The following is a 23,482-nucleotide window of genomic DNA, read 5'->3' as shown; positions in this document are numbered from 1 at the left end:
GTGACTGGGCATCGCGCGGTGCGGGCGCAGCCGCCGCCGCCGCCGCCGCCCCCGGAGCGGGAGGCGGGGATGTGGGAGCAGAGGCGCTGGAAGGAGGGAGGGACGGGCGCACCGAGGGAGGGCGGGGGCCTCCCCGGCTAGTGTTTCGCGGCCGCCTCGGGGGATAGAGTTGTCCCCAGTCTCGAGTTCCGTACCATCCCCCTTCCTCGGGCAGCAGTAGCCCGAGTTGGCCCGTAAATGATTGATGTGGAGGCCAAAGGCTGCGCCAGCGACTCGGCTGAGCGCGCCAAGGGCCAGGGTCGACGCCGGGGTTCGAAACCCGACAGCCACTCCGGCGTTCCAGAGGACACTAGGGAGCCGCGTTCGCAGGGGGCGGGGAGCGGCGGCCGCGGGGTTTGGGGGGAGGGTCCCTGGCGTTCCAGAGCCTGGGGTGAGCGGAGAGATGCGCCAACAGTAATCTTCGGAGGTGGCGGGGGCAGTGGCGCTCCGGAAGTCGTTGGCCTTTGAGACCGTGTCCCGATCAGAGCCGTGGTCATTGTCAGATACCTAAGACTGCTCCTCTTTTTCCGTGTATGTGGTGTGTGCGCGTGCGCGCGCGCGCGCGCGGGTCTCTTAATCTACAGGATAAAAGCCTTAGTTTATTCTTTTTCGTCTAATGGACTAATTCAGGTGCGTCACTACTCTCCCTTGCTTCGTCCGCGTCCGGTCCAAATGAACCGTTCCTAAACCGGCCTCGGGTCGCGCTCACCAACCCTCGGAGACCGCAGCTCACCCATCCTCGTGTTCTTGTGCCTTTAACTGGGAGTCTGGTTTGGAGCCAAAGTCGAACAACTCAGAGCGGGCTGCTCAAACTCCACGTTTTATTGAAAATTTTATGAGGAAGACAGGGCGATTCAGAAAGCTTCTAGCGATCTGAAGAATTTATTGAGAAGTGATTCCCAAGCCGAGCTGTGCCCGAGTCAAGGACTGATCCTAGCGGGAGGGCGTGAATGAGGGAGGACTTCAGGGAGGAGGTGCGTTCTAGCCCGAAATGGAAAGATAACTAAGACAAATTCATAGAGACTGGGAGGCGGTGGCTTGGAAAAAGCTTATGCATATTTAACCAAGAGTACCTGGCAGGCTAGGTTGGGTGGACGGAGGCCAGAAGAAAGGAAGTATAAAGAATCGAAAGGCGGTTGTGATGCACTGCGGGGTGGAAAAAAAAATGCCCTTGGGCTTTGTGAAAAGGGACTTTAAAGTCAGTCTGCTTTAAAATGTTAACCATTTCACACAAATTTCTCTTAGTGATGCCCTGGGGTGTGACTGAGTCTAACTTGCATCATTGACGTGCAATAAAGTGTTATGGCAACTAGAGCTAATTTTAAAGGGACCGGGTGGTTTTCTAAGTGCTTTACAGTTTTAAAATCTTTTAGGTATTGTTCCCCCCCACCCCCCTTTTGCAGACTGGGACACGGAGGCACCACGACCGTAAATAACATGCCCAGTGGGTAAAAGGGATATTTGAACTCAGGCAAGCTGCTTCTAGATCTCATGTATTTAACCCAGAACATCTAACGACCTGCTTTGTGCAAAGATAACTAGTAAGGAAGGACAATCTGATTTAGGAAAAGGCTTTCATTTTCGTTCTATAAATGAAAGGCTACCTTCATGGCTACAGCAAATCCTTTAAGTAGGTCAAGGAAGATTTACTTAGTAGTGGCTCAAGAAGGACTTAAATTATTGATAAGAATTATTTATAACTGAGAAGTCATTCAATGTTTTAAATGTCTAAAATTACTTAAAGGTATTAGAAACATTCTCTATATAAAGTTTCAGCCTTCTCTCTAAAAAATGTTTTCTGCTAGTCACTGATTTAGTAAACTCTTACACAATTAGGCCAAAGGTACACTTTGGTTTTGTGCCTTTCTTGACCTATCACCAATTCCTGATTAATGAATTTCAAATAAATGAGATTTTGCTGTAGTTACTCAACTAGTGTTTTGTTTTAGTATTTTTTATTTTTCCACTGTCTGTAGACCTATTGTTTTAAACTGATTTAAAGCAAATTTCCTTTAACATCTGGACTAAAGACTCATACTAATTTGTAAAAGGGTTTAGACTTTTATAAAGCAATCCTGGGAATGAATAACTTGAATCTAGGGCAGACTAGGAAAAATAATTTCATACTTTCTTTGTACTTCACAAACAACCTAAGCTGTTATTACCAAACTTTTAGTTGCATTAATCAGCTCACTTAATCAGGGAAAATATAATAGTTTACACTGAGTCAAATAATGGAATTGACTATAAATGAATGTGTAAAAACTCTAGTTAGAGAAAATCACATTTATCTTTATGACTCACAGTGATAAGACTATAATAAAATATGATGTTCTTTTTTTTAATTTTTTATATTTTTTATTTATTTTTGAGAGCGTGAGCAAGGAAGGACCAGAGAGAGAGGGAGACACAGAATCTGAAGCAGGCTCCAGGCTCTGTGCTAGCTGTCAGTCTGACACAGGGCTCGAACCCATGAACCGTGAGATCATGAGCTGAGCTGAAGCTGGACGCTTAACCGACTGAGCCACCCAGGTGCCCCAAAATATGATATTCTCTAAAACACTCACTGTTTTACAAAGTCAAGACATCCAAAACCTAACTTTCAGAAAGCCTTTGTGTTTTCTGCTTTTCTTTTTTCTGTCTTCCACTCCACATGAGGCACAAGATCAACTGATGCCATGGTGTGGTGTCATGAAAGCTCTTTGGTGCCAACCCAGACATTTGTCTTTGCTATACCTTGACAAAGCCAAGTAAAAAAGATCTAAGGAGGGGCGCCTGGGTGGCTCAGTCGGTTAAGCCTCCGACTTCGGCTCAGGTCAGATCTCACGTTCATGGGTTCGAGCCCCACGTCAGGCTCTGTGCTGACGGCTAGCTCGGAGCCTGGAGCCTGCTTCCGGTTCTGTGTCTCCTTCTCTCTCTGCCCCTTCCCCTCTCATGCTCTGTCTCTCTCTGTATCAAAAATAAATAAAACATTTTAAAAAAATTAAAAAAAAAAAGATCTAAGGGGACAGCAAAACTGACCTAACTTCTTAAAAAACCAACCAAGTCAAACCCAGTATAATGACTCTTCCGTAATTACTACCAATCTATAGAAATAATTTTCCATAAGATTTTTTTGAGCTATAAAAATGTGTACCCCAAGGCCTACCCAGGCTAGGTTTCCTGGTTTAACTCCAGTAAATTAATTCCCTCTTGTCAGTGACAACCACTCTCACGCCCCAAGGGCTTGGCTAAACAGATAGAAACAGCAGGCTGGCTGCCATTCTCTAAAGGTTCACTGGGAGATAAAGCATCTCTAAGGTAACCAGAACTGACTACCAAGTTCTTGATGAGAAAGAAGAATCTCCAAGTATTACACTGGAGTGCCAGTGCCAGTGTTTAGAGGCAGAAACCAGCCAATTGAAAGCTTGTCAAACCAAGACCACAAATGTTTTTGTAGTTCTGTGGAGGCTCTGTACATTTGGGTACTAAGGGGTCCCACTGCGGAAAGCACCATATATGGGAACTGTAGCAAACTGGACAAAATGTGGTTTTCTCCCCCGGTGGTTGCTTTGTTGATGTTTTTACAGACCAACTTATAGGTTTATTTGTGTTTCTCTCTACAGTCATAAGATGAAGCATATATAAAAGTTCCACAGCAGATTTGATGTCCTCTAGTAGGAATAGTAAACTATTTGTAAAGCCTGCAGGGAAAAAAAACACATATGCTATGATATTCACTAATAATATACCTGTTTTTGCAGGAAATAATTTTTTTCCTAGTCTAAATTTTAGCCAAAACCAACCAAACAACAAAACCTACTGTGGACCCAGTACTTAATTACACCCAAGACCCTGTATAAAAAGAACCCTATAAAGTTCAGTCCCTCTCCTGATAAGATACAGTCTAAACAAAGTGCGTCCCTTCCCTCGAATTGAAAACAGTCACAGTGTTATCATCCAGACTCTTCCAGGTCAGATACAGTCACTGCCAGATTATAGTCTGAACTTCCTAATGGTGGAAAACCTTCTGGCAGTGGCATCAGGTGTAACTATGGCAACCATGGAAGAAAAGTGCAATCTGAAGGCCAGGCGGAAGTCTGTAAGCTAGAGTGAGAGTGGCGGGGACACGGAGTTCTTATCTGGCACGATTCCTGTCTATTCACTGTCATGGTGAAAAAGTTCTCTTTTGAAGAAAAGCAGTAGGAGACTTGTAGAGGGTGTATTTCCCCTTTGAGTTTCTATGCAGGGAGTGACAACTCCATACTCCCCTCTCTCCCACAAGTTCGCCTGTTCTGTACTACACGTCTCCACAGTGGGATGCACAAGAAGACTGGTTTAGGTAAGAATAAAATATTACAACTTTTGTTTCAAAATCCTTTTCAATGTCTATACTCTGTGAAGGTTTTATGATATACTTACTATGTCGTACATGGAAGTAATTTGTAAATAACATGTGGGGGCAAGTGGGCGGGTCTAGACACTTTGGCCAATAAGGGTATGCCATCCATGCTATTGACACCACGCTGTACATCCACGCCTCTTGTTTGTCTAACTTGCTTCCATCCATTCTCCCAGGTCTAGGATGGACCCCCCTTTCCTGCCTCTCAGGTCACAGGAAAGGATGTTTAGAGGTCTCCATCTGTCACCCAACAGCCCCTAAGCTGTGACCCAACCTTCTTAAGCCTTCATTCAGCCCTCTTACAGCATCCATGAGCTAGGATGGCAGTGTCCATTTGAGGGTTATTTCTCCCAATTCCACTCTTCTTGGTTTCATTTGAGGGTTATTTCTTCCAATTCTGCTCTTCTTGGTTTCTTGTCTTTCTATAAAGGCATTATATTTACATGTTCTATTCATCCAAATTCAGAGTTATCCTTTGGGTAAGAGACTATCTTAGGCTGTTGGCCTGCTTTGATAGGGACATTTAGGTATCATTCATTAATTTAACTTTAGAACAGTCACACAAGTGTGTAAGATAGATCATTGAGCTCCTTCTCCTAATTCTTTATGAACAATTTTCTTTGAAACACAGTGCTTTGCACATGCTAAGCACACACCACATATTTGTAAGTGGATAAATTATTTTCAGTACTGTAAGCCTTTAAAAGATTAGAGTTTGGAATCCTAGAATCTTAGAATAGGGATGTCACATAACCCTGTGAGTCATCTAGTCCAACTGTCTTCCCATTTATAATAGTCTGAATACAGTATTCAAATACTGCAGTAGGCACTTTATATACATTATCTTTAATTTTCAGAATACACTTTGCAAGGTGAATCTGAACTATTCCCCTCTTCAGACAAGAACCAAGAAGCTCATAGATGTTCAGCAGCTGGGTAGCAAAGCCGGAGTCAAACTTTAATAATTCCAAACTCTCCACCCTTTCCTCCACAGGGCACCTCTTCCTAAGAGGCTATTGTATAGCTAGCCTTGAACATCTCCAGTAAAGGTGACTTATTACTTCATATAGCCTCTCCTTCCGTTTTCAATTTTTTAACTTATTATTGGAAGCTTCGCATATAATTAAATGAGCATAACTGATGAGAATAAATCACAGATGCATCTTGGCTCAAAGCTCAACCGTAATTATTATTGAATGTAGTTACCAATTGGATCTGGTTATGTCCCTGAAAAGAATGATGTCAAATAAAGCATGTGTGCATGCAGTATGTGACAGCTGGATATTGATCGGGCATGGCTGGAAGGTACATTTCATATGAAGAGCATTTTTCCTATAAACAAATAGCCTCTGATGTTATCAGGGGGCTTGCCATACCTTAGATCTCTGCAAAGAGGCAAATAGCCAATTCCGTGATTCATAGATGATCCTTGTCATTTAGCACAATATTATTGATTACAGCAATAGATTAATGTGGAAAGGAAAATATTCTACTATATATCACTGCATACTTAACATCAAGGGGAAGGCATCTCAATTATTGGGCTCTGGGCCTTGAGCTCACTTGCCATTAGTTCTATTTTGGCTTTGTTCCTCTTAAAAACTAAACAAAATTTTTATTGAGATATAATTGACATATTAGTTTCAGGTATAAAATGTAATGATTCATTATTTGTACGTACTGGGAAATAAATCTACTTAACATTTGCCACCACACATAGTTATAAAGTTAGGTTTTTTTCTTGTAATGAAGACTTTTAGGATTGACTCTCTTAGAAACTTACAGATATGCAATTCATTATTAACTATAGTTACTATACTGTATATTATGTTCCCATGACTTATTTATTTTATAACTGAAAGTTTGTCCCTTTGACCTATTTTGCCCCCCCCCCCCACCTCCTGCCTCTGACAACCACTATTTGTTCTTTGTATCTGTGAGCTTGGCTTTGGTTTGGTTTGGTTTGGTTTTAAACTCCACATATAACTGAGGGCTTATTGTATTTACCTTTCTCTGTCTGACTTATTTCACTCAGCATAATGCCCTTAAGTTCTATCCCTCTTGTTGTAAATGACAAGATTTCATTCTTTTTTATGGCGGAGTAGTATTGCCTTGCATATATATATATACCACATTTCTTTATCCATTCATCTGTTAATGTACACTTAGGTTGCTTCCATGTCTTAGCTACTGTAAATAATGCTGCAATGAATATGGGAATGCAGATATCTTTTCAAATTAGTGTTTTTGTTTTTTCAGATAAATATGTAGAAATGGGATTGCTGAAACATATGGCATTTCTGTTTTTAATTTTTTGAGGAACTTCCATATTATTTTCCATAGTGATTGCACCAATTTACGTTCCCACCAACAGTATGTAAGGGTTCCTTTTTCTTCACAACTTCCCCATTACTTATTATTTCTTGTCTTTTTGATAACAGGTGTGAGAGGATATCTCTTTGTCATTTTGATTTGTGTTTCCCTGATGATGAGTGATGTTGAGCATCTTTTCATGTATGTGTACATTTAGTTTTTTAATGTAATAAGCTTTCTTTTCATTGAGGTACAATCTCTTTCTGTTGAAAATATTTATCAGCATAATTTTCTAAGTGCCAAACACTAAACTAGCTGAAGGATATCATATATATGATATATATGAGATATATATCATATAGGAATATCATATATATGATACATATCATATATATGATAGAATTTCAGTGATCTTATGTCCATTCTTGTACCCTATTCATGTGAAAACCACAAGAATTAAACTATGTGGGTCCACTTATGTATGGATTTTTTTGGATACAGTTTAGAACTGTGAATGTATTTCTCTTATGATTTTCTTAATAACATTTTCCTTAGCTTACTTTATTGTAAGAATAATACGGAGTTATCAGCAGAATCTTTTCAGCCACTTAATTCATTTCTAAAAAGTGAACAAGGAGCATTTTCTAAGAACGCAGTTATTTGCATGATCACCCATTGGCATGTTTCCTTTGAGCCTTGTGTTCTGAGATTTCCATGGTCAAAATGCATTAGTTTTGTTTTATTCTTGATCCCTTCCCAGCTCCTCCAAACTCCTTCCTTCCTCCCAAGAGTCTCAACTCTGTGTACCTCATTTTCACACACACTTAACTCACTGTCTAGAGAGACTTTCCAGTACTGCATAAGGATTATTGAATAAATCTACAATGAGCATTCTGGAGACACTCCTGAATTTATATTTAACGAGCAGTAGTAAACATCACCTATGTACAAAGCTGGTACTAGATGCACAGGGCTTGGAAGAGCAGAGGAGCAAGTGGGAGCACAACAAAGGGAAGTGAGAATCATTTCTGCTACCGGTTAAATGGGAATTATGTCTACAATGTTTTGATGCACCGTTTTGTGATTGCTTACGTAATGTAGCTAGTTTGAAACAAGGAGCATTTCAAAGCTGTTTCAAACCCCATTAGGCTTCAGTGTTGTTACTTCTGAGTAATGTGTTAGACAGACACCTGCACTCCAGCCCTGATCCCTCCCTGTGGAGGTCAGGGCTGGAGGGAGGGTAAGCACCATCTGGCAAGCAAACTGTGTAAAACTTAAGAGTCTTGAGTCAACCACACTTGTTCCTCTCAAAGAGAACTGTCAATCCTGCATTATTTGTTGCCTGTCCTTTGGCTTGCATTGCACTTTCCTGATTTCTTCTTTACCATAACAATGCCCATGATCTTTTACTTTTAATTAACAAAAAGATTTGGGTGCTGTCGAGAATGGAACTTCTTTTGTTTTCCATTTTAAATTACTCGAATGGCTACTTCTGTATTTTGGAGGCTTTCTGATTATATTAACCTTGTTTAATTGGGTCTATCTTGGGAAGGAAGTGGAGTGGGAATGGAATGGCTCTGCAGGCTACAATTCTGTCTCATATTCCCAGCTCCAGACTGCATTGGAAATTCTCAAATTAACATTTCTAATAGGTTCTTCAGCAATGTACAAACATTTTATCTCCTGTCCTCAAACTTCATTGTAATAGCCATTTAGGGGAGACAGGCTAATCCGGGTCTAGCTGATGTCAACACAATACAACACTTTTTTTTCTCAGATAGTTAAGAAAATTAAAATAATATCGAGTATAATTGGCTATCGGCTTGTCAAATGATAGATTTGTAAAACATTTTATAAACAATTTAGAAATAAAGCAGAAAATGAACGCCTCTCCTAAGGGAGTTAGAGATGGAAGGAGTGAAGAAAGTCTATTTTCCTTGTTTGTCTTTCATGTAATTTAAAGAGTATTAGTGGATTACACTTATGCCAAGGCTCTTTTGACTTTGCTATGCAAAATGTCTTGCCTCAAGGAAGGCAAGAAGTATACAAATACTATAAAGGCAGGACAGGGGAGGGAGGAGAGAATTTATCTCTAAGAGTTGGGCATGGAAAAAGCCCAAAATTGGAATGATATTTTCTTTAGGTCTGATGTGGTTTTTAAATTCTGCCTGAGCCTCCTGGTTGATGGCAGAAAATCATCACCACCACAGGAGTTGAAGAGGAGCCCATGGAAGGGCTGCTCCCCAATCCTACCCAATGTAGTTGTGGTTAGTTCACGTACCAAAGGGATTTTTATTCTAAATCACTAATCTTTTAAGACTGAGGTTGCTAGTTAGTGTTCTCCCTTATGATATCCTCTCTCCTCTCCAACTGCACCAGGCTTGCTGCTGTCCCTCTAAGTCCCAAGCATGTACCAGTGGGAGAGGCTTTGTGTGGCTGAGCACAAGGCTTCTTTGCCCAATGGCCTGGCTGAGAGGGCACAGAGGTCTGATAAGCAGCCGATGATCTGGCGGCCATGGTCCGAGTCAGGGTATGGGCTGTTTGCTCAGAAGAAGGGGTGTCTTTTCCTGATTCACTGGTGGGCTGACACCTGCCCCTGGGCCCTTGCACTTGTTTCTTTCTGCCTGTCTCTGCCTCAGATGCTTCCCACCCTGACATTCTCCATCTCATTCTCTGTTCAACATCCCCACTTCTCAGAAAACTCTGCCACCTATCCTATCTAAAATGACACCCCCTGCCTCCTCACCCTGCTTTATTTTCTTCATATTTTATTATTGGACATTATATAATATATGGCATAATACATACTTATTCATTGTTTTGTTCCCTACTGAAATATGAGCTCTGTGAGGGCAGGGGCCACTGCTCTATCCCTAGCACTTATCAGAGTGCATGGCACATAGTAGGCACTCAGTAAGCATTTGTGGGATGTTTAAAAAATACCCCATCCCCAAGGCTTTCCAAGTCCAGAGTTAGGCTCAACTCCAAATATTTGTATTGACCCTGCTCAGACAGAATCTTCTCTAATTAACTGGCCTCCACAACCTAGAAAAGCTAAACTAAAAATAGAAAACACAAAAGCTGTTGGCTGTGAACTTCAGCAGTGACCAGGGCAGTGGTTTCTGCACTTCACAATCAATCACCCAGGGATCTCAAATAACAAAACAACACCAAAAAGTGCCACATAGTCCCCCTTCCCCCACCACACCCTCACCCCTGCTGGGCTGAGCTTCTAGAAGGTTGACTTGGTAGATGAGTAATTTATTGAGAAAGAAACAACATATAATGTGGGCTATTATGATAGGAAAGATTTACAATGCGTTGAATTTTAAAGGTCAATTCTAACAGTAGTTTGTATCAAAGAGAATTCCTCAAATCTCTTCTATTAATAGCATCATTTAGCACCCCTGCAGCTCAGCAGAGACTGTTTGGGACTCTGTCTCACCATGGTTTCACCTTAACTGAGATAGAGAGAAGCAAATGTCAGTGTGGATATAGTGCCATAAAGGTATAAAAAATTTACACCCTCTTCCGCTACGGCTTGAGCTTTTAGAACCTAACAGATCCTCCTCCCAAAAGTCTGGTTTAAAAATACTTGGCAGTTTTGCAAATGTCATAAGAGCTTTAGAGACTGCTGCAGGAATTTCTGACCCCCCGCTGAGAGCACAGCCAAGCAGGCAGCTGCAGAGAGGAACAGGTTTATGCAGAAGCCCCGCCCCCACCACCGGCACTGGGACCCAGATGACCTGTCTCACTGGCACACATCTGGCTCGGCCGCCTCCCTCTGGGAAGAATAGCTGCCTGCCATCAGGATGGTTGAGCGCCTTCTCGGTGTGCCCTTTTCTGGACATGGCAGCTCCTGCAGGGACCAAGTGCCCTGACCACCTGCAGAGATTGAGGCTAACAGCCCAGCTCAGGCGGCAGAGGCTTGAAGGAAAACAGCTCCGGGACATGGGTGCATGAGAAGTGGAGGGGGTTGGAGTTCAGCATTAATCCCTGATTGGGTTGAAGCACAACTTTAAATGCCTTCCAGTCGACTTTCATTTCATCTGATGTTCTTAGTAAGACGCACTGGAAATTTAGGAAAGTATAGCCTTGTATTTTCAAGAGGGGTGAATATACATACATGTGTATACGATGGCCCAGGAAAGTTGCAAATGGTGGTAGGTCTTGGGAAAAGAATTGCCTGATGTTTTCAGAGGGAGGAGGATTCCAGTTGTAATGCTTTTCCTTGTTTGCATTCTGTATATTTTCTTGGATGACAGAGCTTGTGATGATTCTATTACTTAGCCCTGAGTGCAAACACTACATCTGCATGTACTTCTTCCTTACAAACCCTTTCTGCAAATACAGTCTGTCCCAAGAGGACCTCCTCACTGCTAATCCTGCACCCAGGGCCGTGCCAGTAACATTTCCACCAGGACTTTCCACACATCATATGGGAAACTATTTATGTTACAGAGCTTAAAGTTGCCAGCTAAGAGCTCCCTGTCAGAAAAGATTTCTCTTTCGAAATGTGTAAGGAGTCCTGTGTTTGTTTCTTCATGTGACAGCTGGGGAAGTTCGACTGTGGTGACCACCCTTGGCCCTTTCTCCTCTTCTCTCCAGTGCTTGGGTAGCTGCCTGGAATCCTGAATCTACGACAGAATCTACAGTGGTCTCAGGGGTGAAATGGGAAAGGAGGGCCTTTGGAGACTCTTTTGGCCATTTTCCTAGCCCTTTCTTTTCCTTTCTAGTAGACAGCTTCTTAAGTCCAGCTCCCTCATTTTACAGGTAAGGAAACCAGAGTCCAGAGAAGTAAAATCTTGTGCAAGGCCACACAGCTGGGATTCTGACACTCAGCCCTGTCTACACTTTCTCTGACACTACTTTGGGTACACAGTGTGAGGTGGTTGACAACCCCTGGCTTTCAAGTCAGATGGGCTTGAGAGCTTGAAGTCCGACTTTATCATGACCAGCAGTGTGAGCTTGGACAAGTTGTTTAGCCTCTCTGATTTGCAAAAGGAAACTATAATGCTTTCCCAAAGGTTGTTGTGAAGATTGATGTATAAAAAGTACTGGATACAAACAAATGTGCCAATAAAAGGTAGTTGTTACTGTTATTCCTGTCTCCTCCCCCCACTTACTCAAAGAAAAACAAACCCAGCCACAATATTACACAACACTGGCTTAAGACAGTACAACTTTCAAGGATATTTATCTTTCAGTAGAGATCTTGAAAATGAAAAGCCATTCAGCTACAGAGCAATGAACTTTAGTAATGGAGAGGACATTTGGCCCAATGCAGCTACACGCAGTGTGTTGGATAAGTGATGCGGGAACAGCTCCACCTGAAGGTGCTGGGAAGCAGCCACGTGAGGAGGACACAGAAGGCATGGCGACAGACGGTGGTGTTCCAGGCAGGGAGCAGCCTCGGGGAGGTAGCCATATGCAGGTAATGCTACCTAATTAGACTGATGAGGGATAGAGCACAGCAACCAGAAACCCTGAGGAGTTGAGATGCGCGCCCCAGGTCTGAGTAGCTGACGTCAGGGTGACCTGTTAGAAGGCGGTGGGGTCTCAGAACTTGGTCTTCTGTTCAAGACCTGGGGAGGTTGGAGGTGGGACAGACGGACAAATCCTAACGTGCAGATGACTGCTTCTGCACTTCCTTTTTTAAGCCTGGCCTGGATAACTTGTGTCTGTTGATATGTCAATTGCCCTTTGTTCTAATTTGCATGAAAGGATGGTTGTTGTTGTTTTTTAAATAGCGAATTCTAGGGGAAAAATGAATTGAATTCTAAGCCATTGGCAATATTCAAATTTCTCGTCTAATGTTCTCTGATATATCTACAGATGTTTCATATAATTATAATCCATGTGTGAATTCCATCTTCTGTTCTGTTCTAAATGTAGATATTTCCATGAATTAACCTAGTTAGTATACATCCTTTCCGTTTTTAATGCCTCTGTAATGTTTCATCCATTATAGTTTGGAGAACTATATTATAGTTCTCCATTGGCAGTATTTGGGATGCTAAGAATTTATCATGATTACCAACTACAATTTTAAGAATATCTTGGGACTTTTTTTTCTTAGATTGTTTCCTTGCCATAAATTCCCCCAAATGGAATTATGAGATCAAAATATATGAACAGTTTGGTGGCTCCTGTTACGATGAACAAATTTCTTTAAAAAAAAAAACAAAACGAGATGTTTCCATTCACTGCCTTGTCAACCCAAATCCCACGTGGGTCTCACACCCCATATGCCACAGGAATGTGCCCCACATTTGTCCTGGACCTTGGATATACACACTGCATGTGTGCATCAAGGTTTCAGCAAGGCCATCCTAGGGGCAGAGGCGCAAGTCTGTGCTGGGCAAGCTTACGCATGCTGGCCTCCACCCAAGGCTGACCTCAGCCTGGGAGAGGAGATGCGGTCGCCCCTTCTTCTTAGAGAGCAAGTAAGGAGTGCATGGGGCGGGGGACAGCAGAGGGGAGCAGGGTAGAGAACTGCACTGGCAAAGGGCTTGCCTACGCGTGGCATTCAGATTCACTGTGGTGTACTGATGTCAGGTCTTCTCGTGACAAAAGACACAATTTGTTCAGTTAGAAGTGGAGATAACCAGTTCTTCATTCATTCATTGCTCTCCATCTCTCGGTTCTAGAGGAAAGCTGTCGGTCAGTCGCAACTTCTGCAGAGCACTGTCCCCAGGCCACTAGTCTGTCAGGTCCTTGAGGGAAGGGACCTGTCTGGTTGTGCTGCCTGCCTCTCTACCCCCAGCACCTGGTACAGCACCTGGCATGTAGTAAATATTGGTTATAGTCATTAATGAATGCATGTATTCCTAGAAATAGGAAACTTCCAATAAAAGGGACAACCCAGTGCGCTCTCCCCAGGGGACTTTCTGTCCACACTACATGTGACAGTTTTCTGTTTTATTAATAGTTAACACTGACAACACAATGCTTAGCTGACTTAAAGTGAACATCAGCCGTGCCCTTGGTGTAAAGACCAGCAAACAAAAGGAAATTAATTCTAGAAATTCTCTTGTGAAACACAACATAAGCAGTAATTTTCAGGGAAACTCCAGGATGATTTTGAATTTGGTTCGTGCACTTCTCCTTGAGGGAATGAAGATCTGATGAGTCAGCCAAGCCTTCGGTGCTTTATCTCCAAATGGTCTGGCATGAATTAATCATTAGAAACCATGCAGGGCTCCGCCCATGTGTACTTTCCATCTTCAAGATTATGTTTCACAAACCCCCAAATAACATGGCAAACAATTTTTTTCGGGGCGCCTGGGTGGCTCAGTCAGTTGCGCGTCTGACTTTGGCGCAGGTCATGATCTGGCAGTTTGTGAGTTTGAGGTGCGCCTCGGGCTCGCTGCTGTCAGCACAGAACCCACTTAGGATCTCCTGTTCCCCCCACCCCGCCCCTACCCTGCTTGTGTACACTCTCCCCCTCTCTCTCAAAAATAAACATTTTAAAAAATAAAATATTTTTTTTCCAAAAGTTCTGTTAAAAAATAGAACTATGGTATGAATAGGCTGTTTTTCTTTCATTTTCAATTCTAACTGGTTGTTGTGAGTGTATAGAAAAGCTATTATTAATGTTTGATATTATTGGTTTTAGATGTCTAGCCATTTTTTCCAATTCCTTTAGTATTTTTGTCTTTGTTGAATCTCTTGGACTTCTAACTATGCCTTCATATCATTTGCTATCATTCTTTTAACACACTGCTAGATTTAATTTGCTAATGTGTTATTCAGAATTATTTATCTTCTATCTTTTAATTAAGAGTGTTCTGCAATATTTATGTTATATATTTTGTAGTGGGCTTTGGTATGAAGGGTAAGGTAAAATCATAATAAAGTAAACTAAAGTGCTTTCTATCTTTTCCCTGGTTTGGAATAGTTTGAGAAGTAGAGGAATGATCATGTAGTGCTTATACCAGAATTGTTATGTTTTATAACATTAGGAAATATATCAACATTGTCTAGAATGTTAGCACATCAAAGGTTAAAAATTATGCAATATAGTAATAAATTTTTAAAATTTGATAAAGTTAAGTAGGTTTTTTAATAACAATTCCAAATATCATAGGAACAGAAGGAAATAACCTAAACCTGCTAAGGACTAAGGATTGCAATCAGTAATGTCATATTATTGAGTGAAAAATGAAAGCTACAGCTACTAAAATCAGGGACAGACTGGGATATTCACTCTCACCACTATTCTATATATATATATTTTAGCAGGAGAAAGAGTGTGAGCAGGGAATGGGGGGAGAGACAGAGAGAGACAGAGAGAGTGAGAGAGAGAATCTTAATCAGGCTCCATGTTCAGCACAGAGCCAGACTCAGGGCTCGATCCCATAACCCTGGGATCATACCTGAGCCAAAATCAAGAGCTAGATGGTCAACTGACTGAGTCACCCAGGAGTCCCTATTTTTTTTTTTTTTAGTTTTAACTAATGAAATAAGACTCTTCCTTCATAAATTTAACAAGTGGTATAAATACTGGTAAAGAGGATACATTATTTTACAGTCATGTAACTTTATACCTAGAAAGTGTAAGACTCAATTAAAAAAACAATTAGAACAATTCGAGATTTGAGCTCAGTTGCTGAGTACCAGAGAAATATGCCCAAATAATTGGTTTCTTCCATATTAGCAACTACCTGTTAGAAATGGGAAAAAAATATTCCATTCGCACTAGGGACAAAAATTATAAAATAACTTAGAACAGATTCAATAATAAAAGTACAAGAATTATATATTAAAAAATTTTTAATGCTTTTTATTTATTTTTGAGAGATAGAGAAAGACAGTGTCATCAGGGGAGGGTCAGAGAGAGAGGGAGACACAGAACCGGAAGCAGGCTCCAGGCTCTGAGCTAGTCATCATCACAGAGCCTGATGTGGGGCTCGAACCCACGAACCATGAGATCATGACCTGAGCCGAAGCCGGATGCTTAACCGACTGAGCCACCCAGGCTTCCCAAGAATTATAGTTTTAAAAAGTCTAACGTTTTGTAGAAGTACCTAAATAAACAGAGCATCACAGCATATTCATGGATAGAGAGATTTTAATATAAATATTAATTCCTAAATTAATAGGCACATTTAATGCATTCCAAATCAAAATGTGAAGATATATTTCCTTTGAAATTGGACAAATGATTTAAATGTTTGTATGGAGTAAAAATATTTTAAAGTTAATGGATAAATGGAAGAATAGTGAAGGATCACTTGCCTTTATATCAGAGAGAAAGAACAAAGCTTACTACAAACTACTAAACTCAAAACAATATATGATAAAACTATAATAGAATCCAGACATAGATTTACTATATTTGAAAACTTGTATCATGAAATTTTTTTCTATTAAATGGGAAAGTATGTTTATTAAATAGGGTTGACATAATTAGCTGTTCATATGGATATTTAGCAGATAAGGTCCTGAGTGAGATTGCTTGAGTTCAAGCCCCAGCTTTATATCTTAGGAGCCATATAAACTTGACTGTTTCCTTAATTGTTCTACTCCTCAATTTTCTTATCTATGTAAAATGTACAAAGTACTTACAGAGCATCTGGCTTATAGAAATTGCTCATTAAATTCTGTTATTGTTACTCTTATTATTATTCCTTCACATTATATAAAAATAAATCCTAAGCAATTAGACAACAAAAAGAAATAAAAGAAATCCAAATCTGTAAGGGAGAAGTAAAACTTTCTCTTTTTGCAGATGACATGTTACTATATATATAGAAAACCTAAAAGACTTCACCAAAAATCTGCTAGAACTGGTAAACAAATTTAGTAAAGTTGCAGGATATAAAATCAATGTACAGAAATCTGTTACATTTCTATATACTGATAATGAAGCAGCAGAAAAAGAAATTAAAGGGGCGCCTGGGTGGCTCGGTCAGTTAAGCGTCCAGCTTTGGCTCAGGTCATGATCTCACAGTTCGGGGGTTTGAGCCCCATGTCAGGCTCTGTGCTGATGGCTTACCTCAGAGCCTGGAGCCTGCTTCAGATTCTGTATCTCCCTCTTTCTCTGACCCTCCCCTACTTGGAGCACTGTCTCTCTCTGTCTCTCAAAAATAAAAAAGAAAAACATAAAAAAAGAAAAAGAAATTAAGAAAACAACCTCATTTATACTTGAAACCAAAATAATAAGATACTTAGCAATAAACCTAACCAAAGAGGTGAAAGACCTGTACACTAAAAACTATAAAACATTGATGAAAGAAATTGAAGATAACACAAAGAAATGGAAAGACAGTCCATGCTCATAGATTGGAAGAACAAATATTGTTAAAATGTCTCTATTACCCAAAGCATTCTACACATTTATTGCAACTCTCATCAAAAACCAACAGCACTTTTCACAGAACTAGAACAAAGAGTCCTAAAATTTGTCTGGAACTACAAAAGACGCCAAATAGCCAAAGCAATCTTGAAAAAGAAAGCAAAGCTGGAGGCATCACAATTCCAGACTTCAAGTTATATTACAAAGCTATGATAATCAAAACAGTATGGGGCTGGCACAAAAATAGACACATAGATCAATGGAACAGAATAGAAAACCTATAAATAAACCCACAAGTAATTGGTCAATTAATCTGCGACAAAGCAGGAAAGAATATCAAATGGGAAAAGGACAGTTTCTTCTACAAATGGTGTTGGGAAAAATGGACAGCAGCATGCAGAAGAATGAAACTGGACCACTTTCTTACACCATACACAAAAATAAATTCAAATGGGTTAAATGTGAGCTTTGAAACCACAAAAATTGTAGAACACATGCAGCAACATCTTTGACATCAGCTGTAGCAACATTTTTATAGATGTCTCCTGAGGAAAGGGAAATGAAAGCAAAAATAAATTAGTGGGACTACATCAAAAAAGAAAGCTTCAGCACAGCAAGAAACAGTCCATAAAACTAAAAATCAACCAATGGAATGTCAGAAGATATTTGCAAATGACATATCTGAGAAAGGGTCAGTATCCAAAATATATAAAGAACTTAGGCACCTCAACACCCAGAAAACAAAAATTCAATTAAAACTGGACAGAAGACATGAAGAGACATTTCTCTAAGGAAACCATATAGATGTCCAGCAAACACATGAAAAGATTCTTAATATAACTGATCATCATGGAAATGCAAATAAAAACTATAATGAGATATCACCTCACACCTGTCAGAGTGACTAAATTAATAACACAAGAAACAACATGTTGGCAAGGATGTGGAGAAAAAGGAACACTCGTGCACTGTTGGTGGGAATGTAAACTGGCGCAGCCACTGTGGAAAGCACTATGGAAGTTCCTCAAAAAGTTAAAAATAGAACTACCCTATGATCCAGCAGTTGCACTACTGGGTATTTCGCAAAAGAATACAAGAACACTAATTCAAAGGGGTACATGCACTCCTATATTCATAGTAGTATTATTTACAATAGCCAAGATATGGCAGCAGCCTAAGTGTTCATCAATAGATGAGTGGATAAAGATGTGACTTTATGTGTGTATGTATATATACACACATAAATATATAAATACATATATACATAAATATATTAAATATATACATAAAATATGTACATGTAAATTCATACATACATATATACATATATATCTAATTCAGCCATAAAAATGAATAAAATTTTGCTGTTTGCAACTACATGGATGGAGCTAAAGAGTATAATGCTAAGCAAAATAGGTCACTCAGAGAAAGACAAATACCATATGATTTCACTTACATGTGGAATTTAAAAACAAAACAAGCAAAGGGGAAAAATAGAGAGAGAGAGAGAAATCAAGAAACAGACTCTTGAGGGAGGAGCCAAGGTGGCAGAGAGGAAGGGAGCTCTGTAAACTCCGTCTGCCCCATCTATCAAAGTGAGAAGGACATTACTCTCATCTGAAAGAGGGGAAGGAGAAAATATGGACTCCAGAAAGAAGACAACCTCAAAGATACCTGAGTGAGTGAGTGTGAACTGGGGGGATTGGAAAACAGGCCAGCCCGAGATGGGCAGGGGAGGTGGGAGCCCCAGCCCAACACGGGGCAGGCGCACGGAGCCCAAGAGACAAAGGGAAGAGACAGAGAGACTGAACACGCTCATTGTACTGTCTCTGTGGAAGAGATAAAGAATGTTTAACTGCGCTTGGAGAGAGAAACTCTCACTCCATAGATAACTGCTGGGTAGCCCAAATCCCAAACCCAGGTGGCACAAGGGAAAGAACAGCTTCCAGCCCTGCACCATCTCGGCGGCGAGTCAGCAGCCACAGCGGTGTTGGTGCCAGGGGCGCTCACTTTGACCTCGGTTTTGGGAGTGGGAGCACGCACCTCATTTCCACGGCGCATCTCACCCCCAGCATTGTCCACACGAATCCCAAATCCCGGGTGCCAACAGGGAAAAAATAGCCCCCACCCGTATGTGATACCAGCAGGGAGTTGGCGGAGGTGGAGGCCTGGGCACACTCAGGCTGCAGGAGCTCCCAGCTCATTTCCAGCAGCACCCGGCGCATCGGGCAAAGCACCACAAATCCCAGCTGACGCCAAGAGAAATTCATCCCTCCCCCAACGCGAACGCAATCCAGCTGGGGGCTGGGAATCCACAGTTGTGTCTGTGACAGTGTGCATGTCACCTCCTGCTGTGCACCTTGCCTCAGGCAGCACACCTCACCTCAGGCAGGAGCAGCGGAAATCCCTGCCTGAGGCAAGACAAACTGATCCCTCCCCCTAAGAAGCCAGCCACCAAAGCAAGTATATCTCATCTGTGGTAGCATAAAAGTTCATGGACTAGAACTTTGAACCGAGGCGGGCCTGGAAAATGCAACTTGGCTCAACCGTGGCACAAGGAGATTGGACTCATTAGAGTAGCCTAGAGTGCATAGTTCCAGCAGAGCTTGGCGTGCTGCCATTCTACTCTCTGCAGACACCAAGGCGGAGCCTCTGAGAGCAGCCTCTGAGACCTACCACACAAAACCACGCCTATCCAGAAAGGGGGAGCTGCTGTTTTTGTTTTCTTTTTCTTTTTTTCATCATTTTTGTTTTTTTTTGTATTTTTTATTATTACCTTTCTTAAATTTTTTAAAATTTTTACTCCTTATTTTCCATTCTCCTTTCTCCCTTTTTTTACCTTCTTGCATTCCAGATATATTCTCCTATATCTCATCCTTACCTCTCCCCTCAACTGGTCATACACTTTTAGACTGTCCATTGTCCTTTGTTGTCTCTGACCCCCTTTATTTTTTTTCTTCTCTTCTTTTCGTCTCTTTCCTCTCCATTTTCTTTCTTTTCTTTCCCCCTTTTAATGTGTTTATTTGATTTGTCTGTGCGTTTGTGTGTTTCTGTTCCCTCTGTGTTTGTCTGTCTGTTTTCCTTCTTAGGGCTACACCAAGAAACAAGCCAGAGTGTGCATGACGGCGAGTCCCAAATATTGCTGAGTAGGGAAATAAAATATTCAAAGGCACAACAAGAGAAACTGAGAGACACCATTAAAAGAATATTTCCTGAAACGACAGGCCCTGGACAGTCAATAAGCCTCATTTGACAGAGCAATATTAACAGGTGCACAGTGCACAATGAGCTTTTTAAAGCTGACAAGAGACAGAAAACTACTGAAACTTGGCAGGCCAGGAAGGACTGGCAGGATTTCTTCAATGTGATGAACAGAAAAAACATGCAGCCAAGAATCCTTTATCCAGCAAGCCTGTCATTCAAAATAGGAGAGATAAGTGTTCCCAAATAAACAAAAATTGAGAGAATTCATGACCACCAAACCAGCCCTACAAGAAATCTAAGAGAGACGCTATTGGGAAATGTTGCAAAGAATACAAGGTGCCAGAGACACCACTATAAACATGGACTCTACAGAGAACACAATGACTCTAAACCCACATTTTTCAATAATAACACTGAATGTAAATGGACTGAGTGCTCCAACCAAATGACACAGGGTAGCAGAATGGATAAAAAACCAAAACCCATCTATTTGCTGTCTACAAGAGACTCATTTTCGACCTGAAGACACCTTCAGGTTGAAAGTAAAGGGAAGGAGAAATATCTATCATGTGACTGGAAGCCAAAAGAAAGCTGGAGTAGCCATACTTATATCAGACAAACTGGACTTTAAAGGCAGTAATAAGAGATGAAGAAGGACATTATATAATAATTACAGGGTCTCTCCATCAGGAAGAGCTAACAATTATAAATATCTATGCACCAAATTCAGAAGCGCCCAAATACATAAAACAATTAATCACAGAAAGAAACAATCTTATTGACAAGAATGTGCTAATTGCAGGGGACTTTAATACTCCACTGACAGCAATGGATAGATCAACCAGACAGAAAATCACTAAGGAAACAATGGACCTGAACAACACATTGGAACAAATGGAACTGATAGATATATTTAGAACTCTGGATCCTGAAGCTAGGACATTCACCTTCTTTTCGAGTGCACATGGTACATTCTCCAAGATAGATCACATACTGGGGCATAAAGCAGTCCTCCATAAGTATAAACGAATAGAAATCATACAGTGCACACTTTCAGATCACAATGCTGTGAAACTTGAAATTAACCACAGGAAAAAGTCTGGAAACCCTCCAAAAATGTGGAGGTTAAAAACCACCCTACTAAAGAATGATTGCGTTAATCAGGCAATTAGAGAAGAAATTAAAAAATATATGGAAACCAACGAAAACGAAAATACAACAATCCAAAATCTCTGGGACAGAGCAAAGGCAGTCCTAAGAGGAAAGTACATTGCAATCTAGGCCTATTTCCACAAACTAGAAAAAGTGCAAATTCAAAATCTAAGAGCACCCACTGGAACTAGAAGGGAAGCAACAAGAGCACCCCAAACCTAGAAGAAGAAAACAAATAATAAAGATCAGGGCAGAAATAAACAATATAGAATCCCCCCCCCAAAAAAAAACAGTCGAGCAGATCAATTAAACCAAGAGTTGGTTCTTTGAAAAAATAAACAAAATTGATCAACCTCTAGCCATGCTCCATAGAAAGAAAAGAGAGAGCACCCAGATAGACAAAATCATGAATGAAAAAGGATCTATTACAACCAATCCCTTAGAAATACAAGCAATCATCAGAGATTACTATGAAAAATTATATGCCAACAAACTGGACAACCTAGAAGAAATGGACAAATTCCTAAATGTGCATGCACTGCCAAAATTCAAACGCCAAGAGATAGAAAGCATGCATAGACCGATAACCAGTGAAGAAATCGAATCCGTGATCAAAAATCTCCCAACAAATAAGAGCCCAGGGCCAGATGGCTTCCCAGGGGAATTCTACCAGACATTTAAAGCAGAGCTAATACCCATTCTTCTCAAACTATTCCAAAAAATAGAAATAGAAGGAAAACTTCCAAACTCATTCTATGAAGCCAGCATCACCTTGATACCCAAACCAGACAGAGACCCAGCCAAAAAAGAGAACTACAGACCAATATCCTTAATGAATACAGATGCAAAAATACGCAAGAAGATATAGCAAATCAAATTCAACAGCATATAAAAAGAATTATCCATCAGGATCAAATGGGATTCATTCCTGGGTTACAGGGCTGGTTCAATATTCACAAATCCATCAATGTGATCCATCACATTAATGAAAGAAAGGATGAAAACCATATGATCCTGTCGATAGATGCAGAAAAAGCATTTGACAAAATACAGCACCCTTTCTTAATAAAAACCCTTGAGAAAGTCGGAATAGAAGGAACTTACCTAAACATTCTAAAAGCAGTTTATGAAAAGCCCACAGCCAATATCATCCTCAATTGAGAAAAACTCAGAGCTTTCCCCCTGAGATCAGGAACACGACAGGGGTGTCCACTCTCACCACTGTTGTTTGACATAGTGCTAGAAGTCCTAGCATCAGCAATCAGACAACAAAAGGAAATAAAAGGCATCAGAATTGGCAAAGAAGAAGTCAAACTTTCACTTTTCACAGATGACATGATACTCTACATGGAGAACCCGGCAGACTCCACCAGAAGCCTTCTAGAACCGATCAATGAGTTCAGTAAAGTTGCAGGGTACAAAATCAGTGTACTGAAATCAGTTGCATTCCTAAACACCAAAAATGAAGCAGCTGAAAGAGAAATCAAGAAACTGATCCCATTCACGATTGCACGAAAAACCATCAAATACCTATGAGTAAACCTAACCAAGGAGTAAAAGACCTATATAATGAAAACTATAGAAAACTTATGAAAGAGATTGAAGAAGACACCAAGAAATGGAAAAACATTCCCTGTTCTTGGATCAGAAGAATAAACATTGTGAAAATGTCATTATGACCCAAAGCAATCTACACATTCCATGCAATCCCCATCAAAATTGCACTAACAGTCTTCTCAAAACTAGAACAAACTATCCTCAAATTCGTATGGAACCACCAAAGACCCCGAATAGCCAAAGTCATATTGAAGAAGAAAACCAAAACGGGAGGCATCACAATCCCAGACTTTAGCCTCTACTACAAAGCTGTCCTCATCAAGACAGTATGGTATTGGCACAAAAACAGACACATAGACCAATGGAATAGAATAGAGAACCCAGAACTGGGCCCACAAATGTACGGCCAATTAATTTTTGACAAAGTAGGAAAGAGTATCCGATGGAAAAAAGACTACCTCTTTAGCAGGTGGTGCTGGGAGAACTGGACAGCAACATGCAGAAGAATGAAACTAGACCACTTGCTTACACCATAC

The 23,482-nt window shown here is 40.8% G+C and overlaps 1 long non-coding RNA gene across 2 annotated transcripts in view; it reads left to right on the top strand.

Moving 5' to 3' along the window:
• The first annotated feature begins 523 nt into the window (after positions 1–523).
• LOC115292811 overlaps positions 524–23,482 on the top strand; it is a 41,312-nt gene continuing 18,353 nt past the window's right edge. Inside the window, exon 1 of one of the 2 annotated variants that reach the window (XR_003909148.1) lies at positions 524–669. This is a non-coding gene — a long non-coding RNA (uncharacterized LOC115292811). Of the gene's footprint in view, positions 670–12,048; positions 12,168–23,482 lie in introns of those variants that run through there. The other variant, XR_003909149.1, reaches the window with a different exon arrangement.

Source organism: Suricata suricatta, chromosome 5, assembly GCF_006229205.1.
Source record: "Suricata suricatta isolate VVHF042 chromosome 5, meerkat_22Aug2017_6uvM2_HiC, whole genome shotgun sequence".
NCBI lineage: Eukaryota > Metazoa > Chordata > Mammalia > Carnivora > Herpestidae > Suricata > Suricata suricatta.
The sequence above is the reverse complement of the archived record's forward strand: the minus strand, read 5'-3'. Positions and strand labels throughout refer to the sequence as shown.